At 38.3% G+C, this 17,701-nt stretch overlaps 1 long non-coding RNA gene across 1 annotated transcript in view; it reads left to right on the forward strand.

Annotated features, from left to right (window-relative positions):
- The first annotated feature begins 1,617 nt into the window (after positions 1-1,617).
- LOC145994375 (uncharacterized) overlaps positions 1,618-17,701 on the forward strand; it is a 61,890-nt gene continuing 45,806 nt past the window's right edge. The window contains exon 1 of the long non-coding RNA XR_014442348.1: positions 1,618-1,724. This is a non-coding gene — a long non-coding RNA (uncharacterized LOC145994375). The remainder of the gene's footprint in view (positions 1,725-17,701) is intronic.

The following is a 17,701-nucleotide window of genomic DNA, read 5'->3' on the forward strand; positions in this document are numbered from 1 at the left end:
TCCTGGCCTGGATTGTTCATATGAGGTCCCTTAACCAATTTCATCATATTATCACTCAATCCTCATTTTCGCGATAACAAAATGTGGCAGAAAAGCGAAGTAAAATAAACCAAACCAACAACAATATGAACACGCGTTCTCTTGCCCAAATAAATAGATCCGTCTTTATGACTGTTAGAGACCAAGAGTAGTATATTTAAATAAAACACTACTAAAACGAGAGTCAGAGAGAGCCTGAGCACATATTTGTAATTTAATCATTATATATTCCATATTTGAAAAAGAAAAAAAGAAAGAAGCATAACATTATTGTCTGCACATAACACGTTCCTATTTCATAAATAATAAAACTACATCCCATATTATACATACACACATATTGTACAACGTGTAAAAGGTTGTGTAAATACAGAGAACATACGTACTGTAGAAAATTTTACCCTGAGTTCTTTAGAGGATTTACAAAAAATCTATGAGGAACCAATCCCCTATCTGTCCTATAGGAGATAGACTGGGGTACCTGAAAGCCTGTGCTTTCAACCATTGCAGCGGGGGGCGAGGGGACAAGGGAGGTAGAGGTAGAAATCTTCCTTTTCCTTGGGCCGGCCGTTTCTACCTGGAAACTGGTCTGGCGGAAGAAGAGCGAGCTAGGGTATCCAGCCAGCTTTGTCCGCGGAGAACACCGATGGACGAGAAGAGCGTGGAAGAGAAGGTGTTGCGTATGATCTGTGGTGGCTTTAACAAGACAATAAATATTGTGATTTGAATATAATTCGAGATGTGAGATTGATTGATCTATCTCTGCTAGACTAGCTACTCCTCAGTGCACGTCACTGGATTTGACGAAGTGTCGACTGCAGAGCCTACTACCTCGTTTTTGTGTCCAATCTTTTCGCTTTACATACCTAAATCACAGATACTTAGTCTGTGCCTAAATCCACTGATTTTTTCGTTTCGGCTCTGTCTGAAAATGATGCATTTGTTCCCTATCTCATGTTGAAACCAAAAGCCACACAAATATTGTCGCCTTTTCCGAAGACACTGCCTTTACATCTCTGAATTCCATGTTATTCTTTTCAAAACCCGGCCGGCCCCCGTGGCAGAGTGGTTAGCACATCGCGCTATGACGTCAATGTTTGTGAGAGTCCATTCATCAATGTCATGACATCACCAGTTCACCACTCATCCCCATCTTTGCAAATTAGCCAAAAGTGGCACAGAAAGCGAAGTAAAATAAAGGAAATCAATCAATCAATTTTCAAAACCGGAAGTGGAGTACACGCCCGCTCGCAGAAATTAACAGTGAGCCCTTGAGATCAAGAACGCTGTATCAATGTCAATGTTTTAAAAGTTGATTTCGCTTCGTGTTTGTTTGTTATGAAGTTCAAATGCATAGACATACGACTAACATTCCTAAACTGTGTGATCGTCTAGACTCAACTAACAGAAATACCCAAGACAATTTAGATCGAAAAAAAAAGAAAGCGTAAGGAGAAAAGTGAGAGACTCAACTTGGCCAAAAATCACCAAAACAGGTGAAGGCCATCAATGAAACCAAGCAAGCAAGCAAGCAAGCATAGACATACGACTTCAAATGTTTTGTGTTAAGATTGCAAAAATTAGTCTGTATCAAATTGTTTACAGTGAAATAATACCTAAGGAAATTGTTTACGGTGAAATAATACCTTAGGAAATATAAGTTGTGCTCTTTTTATTCTTGCAACGTAAGTTGTATAATATTATGAAAACCAAGTTGAGCACTGAGAACTTGAAATTCAATTTTTAAATTATGTAAAAGTCCTCGTATCCTTCGGGTATCTTATGAATCCTTATATCTTCAATGTGATGTACACTTGCAAGTTTACAATACAAATTTGTCGATCCCGTGGTGGAAAGGTTATAGTGGAACCACAAGCAAAAAAACCTGCGCAGAAGCACATCGCGCCGGCGGGTGCGGGAAAGGGCAGGGGGGAAGGAACATTCAACCGGCTCATGTCAGTGTTGCCAGGCCTATTGATCTCTCGGGAGAATTCCTTAATAAACTATTGCTATGGAACCTCCAACGGCCAGCTTAAAAACACGTTTCCTGCTCATCTTACTTGAACATGGAGGGGAGATGTGGAGTGGAACTCCACTCAGCCGTGAAAAGTGCTGTTTGAACTGTGAAAATATGTCAAACGCTACTCAATTGTGCTAGGACATTATTTTATTACTTTTACTACATTACTATTTTTACATGGCTGTATTTTATCCCACCCTAAACTCTATTTCTATTTTAGTTATTTTACGTCGCTTTTGTTCCTCTACGGGTAAGTACGACAATATGGATGAATGAAAAACTGATGAAATGGATGATGTGACACAAACACAGTGAAACGTCCTTGCCTTACGAGGTAGAAACACTGACTTCGTAGCGTGGGCAAATTATGTTATACATGTATGTGTTTGTGGGTGTGTGTGTGTATTTCTAGCAGATGGGGAGGATGGGTGGCCCCTTAGCATAAGCGTTGCTATCTTGAATTATTGAGGAAGACATGCTGTCTAATTCACCAAATATATTTCACATACGTAATGCATTTTTTCATTATGGTGCAGGACGCGTGCCCACCCCTATGGATAGCTGTACACCGAACACCAGCAGAAGGCAAATTGATTTGTTATTGTTAGCATTCGACTTGAAAGATTGTGGAAAATCGCCGACAACGGCACGTTAGCTTCATCTGTGAACACAACTTTCTACCATTTCCTGTCATAAAAATTCCTCGCGATAATAGAGGCATCCCAAACCCCTTGTGTCGGTGCTGAGAAAGGGCAAATTTGAGGGTGTTTTCCACGCACCCTCTAACCGGAAAATGCGGAAGAGATGAAAGATGTTGGTCGGTTCCCTCGGGCGGTTTACTTTCTTTTGTTTGAAACATGTCCACTCCTGAAATGGAGATCTTCGGTATATTTTCGCCAAACACATTGTGCTGGGTTTAGCACCATTGACCATTGTTACAAAAGTATCTGTGACGTTTACACCGTAAACAATGCGCGCCACTCCCCTTGCCCCCCCCCCCAGTGCACACGACTGTGCCGCCCCTCCGCCCCCAAGAACCTTGCCCAAGAACGTCGTTCATGGATCATCGGATTTTGTAGCAGATCTTCTGGTTTCCCAAGGAACAATCTCCCGAATTTTTCAAATCTGACCTGGTAACACTGCCCCAAACACCGATAACGTAAGGGACCAGTGTTGCCAGGTCTACTGATTTCGCAGGAGATTTCCTGATTTTCAGCACGGTCTACTGATCTCCTGACAAGTTTCAGGAAAATGTGGAAATCTCCTGATATTTTGCTTCCTTAAATATTTATAATGAACAATTATTTAAAAAAAATGGAAAGTTGATTTAAAATTTGCATACATATTCAGCTGATGGAATGCTAAGACCCATGAATATTCCGCAGAGAGAGAGAGAGAGAGAGAGGTAGGTGGTGGAGGAGGGTTATACCAAAGAGAATAAGATTAGGGGAGAGAAATAACTCCCAATGCTCACAATGGAAATGTTTTAGCAGACGGCTTGGATGACGTCAGAAATTTTAAAACGAACCGACCAATCAGGAACAGGCAAAGAGACGTGTGCTGCCGCCGCCGACTAGGTACCGAACTACATCGGTTGCCATAGCAACGCGGGTAGCTACGCACAGACGTCCATAACGAGAAAGTACTTACCAAAACGTTGGTACTTGAGAGATTGAAATTCGCAGTGCTTAAGTCTGTTCGGCAATGCAAATAACATACGGACTTAAATATGTTGCTCAATAATAAAAGAAAAATTGTCAATGCAGCGCATTTAAAAAAAAACGTAATTATGATAACTATCAAATTTTGAGTAAAAGGAATTTTGCTGCTGTTTGGGAATTTTTACGGGAGAAGGGAGTAAAATTAGTCCAGTTTAGGAGTTTGTTTTACTTCGGGCGATAATTCGAGGGGGGAATCTGTTATTTGTGCTTTCTTAATGCTGTAAACACTATTATATTACGTAAAACATGGAAATATGTCAATTAAAAATAAAGATGCCCATGGAATATTTTAATTTATCGCTCCCGCAAAGAGCCTAAATTTTTTTCAGCGTCAAGTGTAGCCATACAACCGCTACTGGAACAAGATTTGCACAAATATAATTCTAAGAATTTTCCGATAAAAATAAAAGTCCATACAGCAATATGCATGCTGGAACTCTTGTCCCCTTTCTTTCAGTTGTGTAAAATATCCGAGCACTACACAAAGTAAGAAGTACAAAAAACAGGTGTACTACCACAATTGTATAAGGTTTTCTTTGCTCTGTGACAGTGGCGGCGATTGGAGGGGGGCTGTTACAACCCACCTTTTTGCCACGTTTGCCCCCGCACTATGCTAAACCTTATCTACAAAGGGAAATATACTGTCTGCGCTCCCAGTTTTGGAACCCAATCGCCGCCACTGTCTATGAGCAATTACATTAGTTTGATGTAAATATAAGTTAACGCTGGTTTTTGGCAAAAGAACAGAGTTATTCCAAATTGAGATTTGGAGAAACAAAACTTGGCAAATTCATGAGAAAGTGTGTAAATATAATCTCTATCTATCAATTACTAATTTCACCTGACCAAATAAATATTTGCAGTAAAATTCAATGATTTGTTACACCTGAGGTATCTTTTTCCATGACCTGTGTGTCATAATATTTACAAACAAAATATTGAAGATAAACAGAAATAATAGCCTGGACTTACCTGGGACTCGTGGTTTTGCAGTGCATCGTACTTCGATCATAGGTAATTTTTAACAGATTTTCAGTATATTGGCAAACACATATTACGTCTTACCTGTGGCACATATCATGAGACTGATGAGAGAAACCAAATCACTGCTCAAGTAAAATACTGATACTTATAATTTCTAAATTTACATCTCCAGCTAACCTCCATGGTAGAGTGGTTAGTACAGTGTGCTACATTCCCAAGGGTTCCAGGTTTGAATCCCTGCTTGGGTGTTCTTTGTGAGTGTACCTTCATCGATTTCATCATATCATTTCTCATCCTCACTTTCGTGATTAGTTAAATGTGGCAGAAAAGCAAAATAAATAAATGCAATCAATCGATCACTTACATCTCCAGGAAAAATAAAAATGGTTGGTAGAACCATTTACTGATTTACTGTATGAAAGAAATGTTTATGTACTTAATGTGGTGCGCCGTTTTGTTTCAATGACACATGAGCAGAAACATCATCCCACCCAAATAGGACAAGTACAGAAAAATCCCCTTTCATATCCAACGGCTTGTGTTACATAGACTTAGTAAAAACTTGACATGCAAATTGCACACACATACTGTATGGAGAAGAATGACAAATAAGTTTTTTTAGTCTTTCCTGGTGACATATGATGCAGAGAATTTAATCAGATATCAACATTTTGAATTCAATATACATTTTCAAGCTTTACGAGCTGGTGACACTGACAAGTTCAAGGAATCCGCTTCCAAACCTTGGAATATTTAATCTAACTTCTTTTGCCAATGTCTTAAGAAAACCGCTTCATCAAGAATAACCAATGAATTATTCCTGGTGAAGATACAAATATCAGTACTGTCTTCCTAAGCCAAGAAGCCTAAATTTCATTTCAAAAAATGAGCTGAATACAATTTGTCTTTAAATAAAATTTAGGAAGGCATGGAACTGTGATCGTTTTATGATTTCCTAAATTTAGTTTCAATAAAATCCAAGCCAAACCTATTTTGCTCATTTTTTGAGTTTTTTTATTCTTAGCTTGGCAGATTATAGAAATGTCTAGTTACCATGTGTTGATGTTCATGTTGAGTGTTCTGGATATGAAAGAAAGCACCAATGCTAATATTATTAGACTTAAATTTCAGTTGGTTGTCCGTTAAAAGAAATAAATATTTTAAAAATACATTTTCTTAATGATGAAAAACCAAGCTTGCATCCATTGCCACATGACAATGTGGACCAAATTTATCATTCTTTCATTCATTACCACAGTACACTCAACCTGACAGCAACACTATATGAGAGAAGGCTTCTGACAAGCACTTCTTTAGCAGATAAAGGCAACTAAAGAACAGGAATAATATAAACAAAAATTAAAATGTAAAAAAGTCATTATTTTTCTAAATTGTACAGTACTAAAAATATGTTGAAGGTAACAATGTAAATCTCAACTACACAAATGTAATTTCTCTTAACAAAACACCACTTCAGCTGATTTGAAGATTCCATTAGGAGTTTAATATTTAAGCACTCACTTCAAATCATACCAACATTCCTTTCTATCTATGTACAAGCATTGTCATTTTACAGTAGTAACGTTACCTGTTGGCAATTTCAACTAAAACACATTAGTAGAAAGTTGTTTCTGAAAATTGCAAGAACACAAAATGGATACACATATTATGATGATGTGCTCTTCGGTATTCAAAAGATAAGTACTATGCTTGACATATGTACAATGTACCAAACATATATAGCAATATAATGTATAAAATCCCTTCTTATTTGGTTAAAAAAAGTAGTGTTCCCCTGTACATAGCACCACGCCACGAAGGCATATAGGGGGTGTGGGGGGTAACACCCCACACTTTCTTGATACGGTCTTGAATGGGGTTGATGTGATCTGCACCACACCCCTGACCACCTTTAACCCCCAGGGTTTCCCCCCAGGTACCCATGTTATTAGAGGCTGGGTGGGTGCCGACAGAGTGTTATTTGTAGGGGGGCATGAGGGGGATTTCCCCTTCTCTGGTTACTTGTGTCACCCCTCTGCTTGCTAAATTTTATGCATGGGAGGATATGTTATATGGCATGAAGTCATTAGCCCCGTCTACTTGGCTGCACTTTTTAACACTCATTTGATTAGTTAGTACACACCACGTGACCATACACCGGTCCGGAAGGTAGTGCAGACACCTATTACAATACTTGACTCCAAATCAACGAACTAGACGATTCGGTGTTGCACCGTGCAACCAACTAGACGCTTCGGTGCAAAGAGAGTCAACAAGTGCAGCAAACTAAATGGGGCTATTATCTCATGCTGTCCCTGGACAGTCAGTAGAATTTCCCCCCACTGGAAATTTCTTAAATACCACACTGGGTATTGATATGCCAAGACACTATCATGCACTAGCCACCATTTCCGAGAAAAGGTAATTGACCTTTGAATATTCTACTGGAGTTGAGGGCAAGTGTATTTCGAGGGACATGTTCAACCACCACAATCTATCTGTGCTCTTGGGGGTTTATAATTTCAGATTATTTTTTTTTGGTAAAATCTTTTGATATTATTTTTCAACATGGCTCAACAGATCTACAATTGTCCATCTGGACACAAAGTTCTTGTTTGTATGCAATTATTATTATTTGAAGTATGTTTACAGTTAAGCTTACCAATTATATTACATTGGCTGTAACTATAAAAACTGCTTTTTGCTGTATATATATAATTTCCTGCCTTGATTTTAGCACCTCTAATATGTAAGGAAATTCTCCCTACATATAATGAAACTCAGTAACAATGAAAATCCTTGAGATGAAGTGGGGGGGGGGAGAATCATGGAGTTGACTAGAAATGGAAATACAACATTCTTCCTTTTTTGGTCCAGAATTAAGTGATTCACCCTTGTGAAGCATATACATAATATTGCAACAAAAAAAATCATTATCACATAAAACTGCGTAGAATAGAAAAATTGACTTTATATTTGAATTCAATGTATTGACCAATGATACCTCACCCTCACCATTGGCAATTGAGTATAACTAACTTCAAATTCAAAGATGATATTATTCCTACTATGGATGTGACTAATACAAATGGTAAAAATATAGATACTAGGGTCACTAAAGCAGGAAGTTCAACATAACAACCAATGCTATAATAATTTCTCCTCTACATTGTACCTTTGCAAACACCTAAAACAGGACCGGACCATAACACACTCTGTGATTACATAGTCCAATGGTTTCCAAAATGTGCACCACAGCACCCTGGTGCTGGGTTACACGGGCAATACAAAATCTTCCATTATTTTCACTGAAACGATATGATTGTTCCAAATATTTGCTTATTGAGTACTTTTTACATGTAAAATGTTTCTGTATTTGAAATGTGTGAATATTTTTTAACTTAAGGCAAACAACCTAACCACAGTAACTGAGTAATGCAAGTGTTAGACAGGCCCACATTCTGACTAGGGCACTGTGGAAAAATCTTGAAACACTATGGGCACCCTGAAAGAAAAAAGTTTGGGAACCCTCGACATAGTGTGTAACAAAACATTGAAAAAATAGTCTCTGACCCTTTAATATATTTTATGTGCATACATGCAGCCTAAAGGCTGTTGTGGTAAGACTGCAGAATATGGGCTGCTTAGGAGGAACGCGGTTCATAATTTTTTGGTAATGTGGGCACTCTTGGAAGAAAAAAGTGATATGGTGGCGCACATTACTGCACAAATCTAGTGAAAGCAAAAAATTCCTACGTTGTTAGTTCTCTTATACTGAATAATAATTTGTCATTGTATTTATGCTAATGAAACCTAACCTAACCTTATAGGCATTCCTCGTCGAAATAATGAAAGTAACTGTGCGTAAACAATATGGACGCGAATGAATAGAGAAATGCATTGCTTTTGGTAGCAGGAAAAACATTTTTCATTGTATTTATGCTAATGGAACCTAACAGGCCTAACCTAACCTCTTAGGCATTCCTCGTCTGACGTCGGAAAACAAGGTAGCAAAACTCTGGTGCGGAGAGGAAGGCCCCGAAACAAATGACAGCAACTGTGCGTAAACAATATGGACGCGAATGAATAGAGAAATGCATTGCTTTTAGTAGCAGGAAAAACATTTTTTACGTGCAATAATATAATAGTAATCAGGAAAGTAACACCGGAAAATGGAAGTGGAAGGTACGTACTTTTAGGGGATATAAATTTTGTTAAATCTATTAAGAGGGAAAAAGCAGTCAATGTTCTGCAGTGAGACCGCTGTTGATTATAGTATTTGCATTCAAATTTTAAATTACGTGCCATGTTCAGCATTAGGTTCCTTATTATTACGAAAGGAATTTTGACAGCCTAGATGTCATCACATTCACAATTATTTAAGCATCTATCAATGTAAACCACACACACCACCCACCACCAACAATAATATAATAAATAAAAACAAACCAAAAAATAAAATAAATAAAAACAAACCGAAAAATAAAAAAAAAAGTCTCCACGGAAAGAGCGCGAAGTCCGCCTAAAAATGGAAATTTCGCCGCGCATGCGCACTTCATCTCCTGAGGTCTGCGACACTAGCGACGTCGCACCTTAGGTACAGTGAACTAACAAGCGCTCTACTGTTGACAAATGAATGCGATATGTGTCAAATTTCGAATTTGAAATTAACTGTCGAACTGTCGTTTGGAACGCGCGCGGGTTGTTCTTGGCGGTTCTTGGCGTTGTGTTTTTTTTGTAAGGCGTGTTGTGCTAGTTCTTTTTTTTAGCTTCAAAGGAAGAATTAAATATGCCTCGCAAGAGCAATAGTGAACGTCGACTGTGTTTGGTTAGTGGGAGAAGTCAGCGAGACTTAGGAGTTTCGTTTTTTAATTTTCCGAAGGAACCAAACAGGTACGTACAGTAACACCAGTGCAATAATTGACAAAGTTGTGTGCGAGTGTAAACATTATTTAAAAGCCTGCAACGAGCAGTGTTGTTAGAAATTACCTAGTGACCCTATGAATTTTTTTTTTTTATTAATTAAAAGGATGTGTGTCTGCGACACATCCATGCCTCACCCAGGATTCGAAACTAGAATCACTGACTTCGTTACACGTTATCTTAACTACTGTATCACGGCACGGATCTCCGCATTTAATCTTGAAACGGCTGTAAATGAATGTATGTATAGTTTGGAAGGGAAAACAGTATGATTGCATGATGCATACGTCCTCATTCGGTTTTCATATCGCATTTTTCACAACGTGAAAGTATGATGTTCACTGGCATTAACTAAGAAGCAGCTGTTTCTTTGGCCAGCACCTCTCGTATGCAATAGTGAGCCATTCAACGGAAAATGTTCCTACCCTATCAATAACAAAATTAATCAATCTGGAGATAATTGCTTGGTAAAAATCTGATATTCCCCGGACACCTATAACTTCTTCGTTTTGTCAATTTTTGACATTTGTACTTACCTATCTGCTTCGCGGAACATTCTTTAAGGTGTATTCACGTTTTTTTGATCAAAGTAATTGCAATTTTGGAACGAGTTTACAATACCGGACCACTCTCCAATTGCTATGAATTTCGCCTACTCACTAATTGAGACCTAATCACGAATCTGCATGTAATAATTGGCGGTCGAGTATGGAAATCGAGAAAAAAAGTAAATAAACTAGGTTTTCTTCACGTAACGTATCCTACCATAAGAACAGTAGCTCCACGGAGCACGCCATTTCCCCCGAATGGGTGTCACTTATCGCACAACACTTTAGCAACAGTATGTTCTGACGTCACGGGAGAGAGCTTTTTCATGTTAGGCAAGGCAAGGTATTTCTCTTAGCCAAAATATTATTTTTTCTTTGTATATTTATGCTAATGGAACCTAACCTAACCTCGTAGGCATTCCTCGTCAGACGTCAATATTCAAGGTTGCAAGATTGTTGTGCGTAAAGGAAGACCATTAACGAATTGCGAAAAAAGATGGTTCCGAATTGCTGTGTATGGACAATCAACGTGGTAAATCGCAAGGTTATTTTACAAGTTCTACATGTAAATGTACAATTTTAACAAGTGACCGCCAAATATGAACTACAGATACGTCTTCAGGACATCAAAATTAGTAAGTAGGCGAAATTTTATAGAAATTGGAGAGTGGTCCGGTATTGTAAACTCATGCCGCAGTTTTTCACATAATTTTAACTATGTTTGGCTAACCTAACCATAACTAACCTAACCACACATCAATGGTTCGTAGGGCTAGCGTCAATGGTTAACAATTATTTTGCAATTTCTAGATCCTGATACTACCATGACACAAAATTTTAACTGTGTTTGCCTACCCTAACCGAAACTAACCTAACCACATGTCAATGGTTCGTGGGTGGGAGAATTAAACATGAATTTCCGCTATGAAACATTCCCACATCACACAAAACACCTTCCAGATGTTAGACAATGCTACAGGAACTTATTACCGTAAGTAGTTTCTTCTGTAAAAATGAAGATATCTGTCCGGGGAATATCAGATTAGTATCAATTGCATTAAGAATTTAATGTTGGTTTATGCATATAATTTGCATATTTCATCAACAATAATTATTAGCATCTGTATCCTGGATGCTTCACCTCTCTCACCCACCAGATATAAAAAATGTTGCTGTTCTTTCAACTTTTTCAGTTTTATTGGTATTTATAATAACGGAGTGACTATTTTCACCAGGTGGTGAAGCTTGCTTTTGTGCTATTTTCACCAGATTTTAAGCTACAAGTCAGGGTGGGTGTCTACCAAAATAACAAATCCAAAATTCTTGACCTTTTTTCCCTTTTTCTTAGCATGTATTTAATCACCCCCTACTTACGTATGATTGGAAATTAAGAAAAGTAGATATTTTTATTCAATGAAAAACTTGTACCACAAGGCTGGTTAACATGAAAACTGAAGCCGTACTTTAACAAGAGATTTAGACTTGCTTTAATTATTAATGCTTCAGACTTCATCCTGGATGGGGAATGGCCACATTACTTTAAAATATTTTTACAAACCTTTAAGCATGCAACAATGTAATTCTTAAGAAACAAATCGGAAAAAAAATTAACCACAACTCAAGGCAATTTTAGATTTCCAATTTTATCATAAACACCAGTAGAGGTATACCTATGTCAATGAAAATTCACTGTAGTGTAAAAAATAGCAAAAATTCTTGACCACATGCATAATTTCGTGACTTTTTCTTGGTACCTGTTGATATCTTGACTGGTAGACATTAAGCATGTGCATCATCTACAATCTGGCCTGGCCTACTAAGTGGATGTGTGTATTCTTTAATTGCTGATGTGTATGAAGCTTACATTGATGTGCATTTGCTTTCATTGTTAGGTTAGTCAGGTCAGGTTTATGGCAATTAGCATTAACATTACTTCTGTAAATACTTACCAACACCTGATCATATAATTTCTGGTTGAGCACTTTAGGATATTCTCTCTACCTGGTGACGCACCCATTTTCAATTTAAAATAACTTCTTAGGAGTAAGTTCAGCAACACTGCCAATGAATGTAATAAAATAAGGTAAAATACAATGTCATGGTATGATTCAGGTAATTACTTTTGCTGGTGCACACATATGCTGTTTCTCAGCACCTGGTGTAAATAGCCCTCCCTACATGCTATTCTCACCACCTTGTGAAAATAGTCGCGGCCATATAATAATGGCATCCTATAAATACAATCAGTAAATATTCTCACATTGTGTTGCCTGGCTGCACTCCAATTCCTGAAAAGTATAGAAGAATGTAAGGCATTATAATGCTACCTAATAATCTAAAATTTCTTCTAATAATTTAGTATAAGATTACAATATTCAATTAAGCCCTGTAAAAAATCACAAATAAATTTAAATTTTTTTATATATACAGATTTTAAATTAACGTGCAGATATTTTTTTAGATTTGGCAAATATATTTGTGGTTGTGCATGTAGAATGTAGTATGTAATGTGCAATGATTAATTCTGAAAGTACACTTCCCCTAACTTCTGCTTTCATTTTACAGATGTTCCCAGTGGCTAAGCATAGTTAGGAGACCAGGCCTGGATGTGCACAGTAGCGATAAATATCGTATATGTGCACTACATTTCCAGGACTGGTGCTTTACCTCAACATTTCACAAACGACTCATCGTGTCGGCAGTGCCTCATGTGAGTTGTGAAGTGGAATGTGGACCTCCAGTGAAACGTCGAAAGACCAGTGAAGGTGGTGTCTGCCAGGCAGACATCACCAAATCACCAGTGATACATCCCAGTGTTTGCGGAGGTGGTGTCTGCCAGGCAGACATCACCAAATCACCAGTGAAAGATCCCAGTGTTTGCGGAGGTGGTGTCTGCCAGGCAGACATCACCAAATCACCAGTGAAATATCCCAGTGTTTGCGGAGGTGGTGTCTGCCAGGCAGACATCACCAAATCACCAGTGATACATCCCAGTGTTTGCGGAGGTGGTGTCTGCCAGGCAGACATCACCAAATCACCAGTGAAAGATCCCAGTGTTTGCGGAGGTGGTGTCTGCCAGGCAGACATCACCAAATCACCAGTGAAATATCCCAGTGTTTGCGGAGGTGGTGTCTGCCAGGCAGACATCACCAAATCACCAGTGAAATATCCCAGTGTTTGCGGAGGTGGTGTCTGCCAGGCAGACATCACCAAATCACCAGTGAAAGATCCCAGTGTTTGCGGAGGTGGTGTCTGCCAGGCAGACATCACCAAATCACCAGTGAAAGATCCCAGTGTTTGCGGAGGTGGTGTCTGCCAGGCAGACATCACCAAATCACCAGTGAAAGATCCCAGTGTTTCCGGAGGTGGTGTCTGCCAGGCAGACATCACCACTACCCCAGTGAAAACAATAGAAGTGACTCCAAAAACAAAGAGAATCAGGCGACTCAGGGTTACCGTAAGCAAGCTTAAAAAAAAATTATTAAATGCTACGGTACCCAAAGGAAACAGTAAAAAATTTGTATTGGAGGAGTTGAAAAAACTTGTCCCAGTGAATTTGTATACCTTTATTGAAAATCAATTAAGGGTATGCAATCGATCACCTCGTGGTCGAAGGTGGACCATAAAAGACAAATCTGTTGCTTTAAGTATTTACCTTCATGGTCCTGCTGCATACAAAGCTTTAAGAAAGATCATTACACTGCCCAGTAAGCAAACTCTAATTAAATCGATGTCTCGACTGACTCAACGTCCCGGTTTTTGCCCAGTACTTTTGAAAACAATGTCAATAGTTGCAAAGAAATTGCCTCAGAGAAACAGGTTATGTGTGCTGTCCTTTGATGAAATGGCCATTAAAACCAGTGTTGTATATAATCAGAAGTATGATGTTATAGATGGATATGAAAATTATGGCCCATCTGTAAAGTCTGATCATGAACCAAAGTTAGCTTCCAATGCACTTGTGTTCATGGTCAGAGGCCTTTGTAGTAACTGGAAGCAACCTATAGGCTATTTCTTCAGTGGTAATGGTGCTCCCGCTTCAGTTCTACAAGCCCTTTTGAAGGAGGCATGCTCAAAGATTGCTGAAGCTGGATTAACATTAGTGGCTGTTGTCTGTGATCAAGGTGTTCACAATCAAGGGCTATTTAGAGATTTAAATGTCTCCAGATCGCCCATTTTTTGAGTATGAGGGTCGAAAAATTTTTGCCATGCATGATCCCCCACACCTGCTGAAATCTGTAAGAAACAATCTCCAAAAGTACAAAGTACTTTTTGGAGAGGGACAAGAGAAGTCTGCTACATGGAGTTTCATTAGGAAACTCTATGAAGTAGACTCAAAGCTAAAATATCGCACTTGTCCTAAGCTTTCAAAGCGCCATACAGATGTCAGTGGGTTTGCGGCAATGCGTGTCTCCTTGGCGGCACAGGTCTTCAGTCATTCTGTGGCAGCAGGTCTGTGTCTGCTGACATCCATTGGCCAACTGCCCTCAGAAGCTGCCTTTACGGCTGAATTTTGTGCAGAAATGGACGATTTGTGGGACTCATTCAATAGCTTTGCTTTAAGCAATGTCAAAATTTTGGGAAGGGCAGTGACAGATAAGTCACCACATGTGGAATTTTGGAAATCAAAGTTAGAATGGATACAATCTTGGCAGTTTGTTAAGGCAGATGGCAGTAAATTAACTCCACCTTGTAAAAAAGGCTGGTTGTTGACTTTGAATGCTGTCATTCAGTTATGGGAGGGCTTGAGAAGTGAAGGCCTCAAGTTCTTGATGACAAAACGTCTCAATCAAGATTGTCTTGAAAACACTTTTTCTTCTTTAAGAAGAAAAGGTGGAAACAATGACAATCCTGATTGTTTGCAGTTTCAGTACTCCATGAGGGCTGCTGTTGCACACAATTTGTTGAGACATTCTGATTCATCAAACTGCGAGGCTGAATCAGATGTCCTTTTGGCCTCCATGTGTCAGAATGAGGTCCATAAGGTTGCAGGTTCTTTGGTTCCCAATGCTCAAAGAGCAGGAGGGATTGATGAAACTGCTGCCAATGGTGCTAATTCTGAGACAGGATTTTGCCAGGACATCTTTGTAGATATCCCTCCTGTATCTGACGTTGATCGCAGTCTACCAGAACAAAATGCCATAGTGTATATTGCTGGATACCTTGTGCGCAAAGCAGTAGCAATAACTAAGGAATGCCCTACTTGTCTCCAGTTATTAACAGGCCCTAAAGATGATTTACTTGTTAAGGGAATGTTAATAGATTTTAAGGAATATGATGGTTGCAAGTTAAAGTATCCATCATTGGCTCTGTGTGACACTATTAATGAATTTTCTACGAAGGCACAACAATCAGAGCATGTGCTAAAGCAAGAAGGTATTGGCAGGGCATTGTACACCATCCTTTCCTCCATCCTAATTCCATGGTTGGAGGGTCATACTTGCCATAACATAAAACACTACTTAATTGGTGTTTTTGTTAAAATGTTTATATATAAGTGTGTAAAAGATATAAATGAGGAAATCAAGAGGACAGCACACAAAAGGGGTCAGTCGAGGCAGCTAAAGCATGTGAAACATGTTTAACCAGTGAAGTTTTGTTTGTTTTTGTTGTTGTTTTTACGGTTTGTTGTTTTTATTTGTTTTATTTTTCGGTTTGTTTTTATTTATTTTATTTTTTGGTTTGTTTTTATTTATTATATTATTGTTGGTGGTGGGTGGTGTGTGTGGTTTACATTGATAGATGCTTAAATAATTGTGAATGTGATGACATCTAGGCTGTCAAAATTCCTTTCGTAATAATAAGGAACCTAATGCTGAACATGGCACGTAATTTAAAATTTGAATGCAAATACTATAATCAACAGCGGTCTCACTGCAGAACATTGACTGCTTTTTCCCTCTTAATAGATTTAACAAAATTTATATCCCCTAAAAGTACGTACCTTCCACTTCCATTTTCCGGTGTTACTTTCCTGATTACTATTATATTATTGCACGTAAAAAATGTTTTTCCTGCTACTAAAAGCAATGCATTTCTCTATTCATTCGCGTCCATATTGTTTACGCACAGTTGCTGTCATTTGTTTCGGGGCCTTCCTCTCCGCACCAGAGTTTTGCTACCTTGTTTTCCGACGTCAGACGAGGAATGCCTAAGAGGTTAGGTTAGGCCTGTTAGGTTCCATTAGCATAAATACAATGAAAAATGTTTTTCCTGCTACCAAAAGCAATGCATTTCTCTATTCATTCGCGTCCATATTGTTTACGCACAGTTACTTTCATTATTTCGACGAGGAATGCCTATAAGGTTAGGTTAGGTTTCATTAGCATAAATACAATGACAAATTATTATTCAGTATAAGAGAACTAACAACGTAGGAATTTTTTGCTTTCACTAGATTTGTGCAGTAATGTGCGCCACCATATCACTTTTTTCTTCCAAGAGTGCCCACATTACCAAAAAATTATGAACCGCGTTCCTCCTAAGCAGCCCATATTCTGCAGTCTTACCACAACAGCCTTTAGGCTGCATGTATGCACATAAAATATATTAAAGGGTCAGAGACTATTTTTTCAATGTTTTGTTACACACTATGTCGAGGGTTCCCAAACTTTTTTCTTTCAGGGTGCCCATAGTGTTTCAAGATTTTTCCACAGTGCCCTAGTCAGAATGTGGGCCTGTCTAACACTTGCATTACTCAGTTACTGTGGTTAGGTTGTTTGCCTTAAGTTAAAAAATATTCACACATTTCAAATACAGAAACATTTTACATGTAAAAAGTACTCAATAAGCAAATATTTGGAACAATCATATCGTTTCAGTGAAAATAATGGAAGATTTTGTATTGCCCGTGTAACCCAGCACCAGGGTGCTGTGGTGCACATTTTGGAAACCATTGGACTATGTAATCACAGAGTGTGTTATGGTCCGGTCCTGTTTTAGGTGTTTGCAAAGGTACAATGTAGAGGAGAAATTATTATAGCATTGGTTGTTATGTTGAACTTCCTGCTTTAGTGACCCTAGTATCTATATTTTTACCATTTGTATTAGTCACATCCATAGTAGGAATAATATCATCTTTGAATTTGAAGTTAGTTATACTCAATTGCCAATGGTGAGGGTGAGGTATCATTGGTCAATACATTGAATTCAAATATAAAGTCAATTTTTCTATTCTACGCAGTTTTATGTGATAATGATTTTTTTTGTTGCAATATTATGTATATGCTTCACAAGGGTGAATCACTTAATTCTGGACCAAAAAAGGAAGAATGTTGTATTTCCATTTCTAGTCAACTCCATGATTCTCCCCCCCCCCCCCCCCCCACTTCATCTCAAGGATTTTCATTGTTACTGAGTTTCATTATATGTAGGGAGAATTTCCTTACATATTAGAGGTGCTAAAATCAAGGCAGGAAATTATATATATACAGCAAAAAGCAGTTTTTATAGTTACAGCCAATGTA

The sequence above is a fragment of the Lepisma saccharinum genome, chromosome 10 (genome assembly GCF_977018435.1).
Source record: "Lepisma saccharinum chromosome 10, izLepSacc3.1, whole genome shotgun sequence".
In the NCBI taxonomy this organism is placed as follows: Eukaryota; Metazoa; Arthropoda; class Insecta; order Zygentoma; family Lepismatidae; genus Lepisma; species Lepisma saccharinum.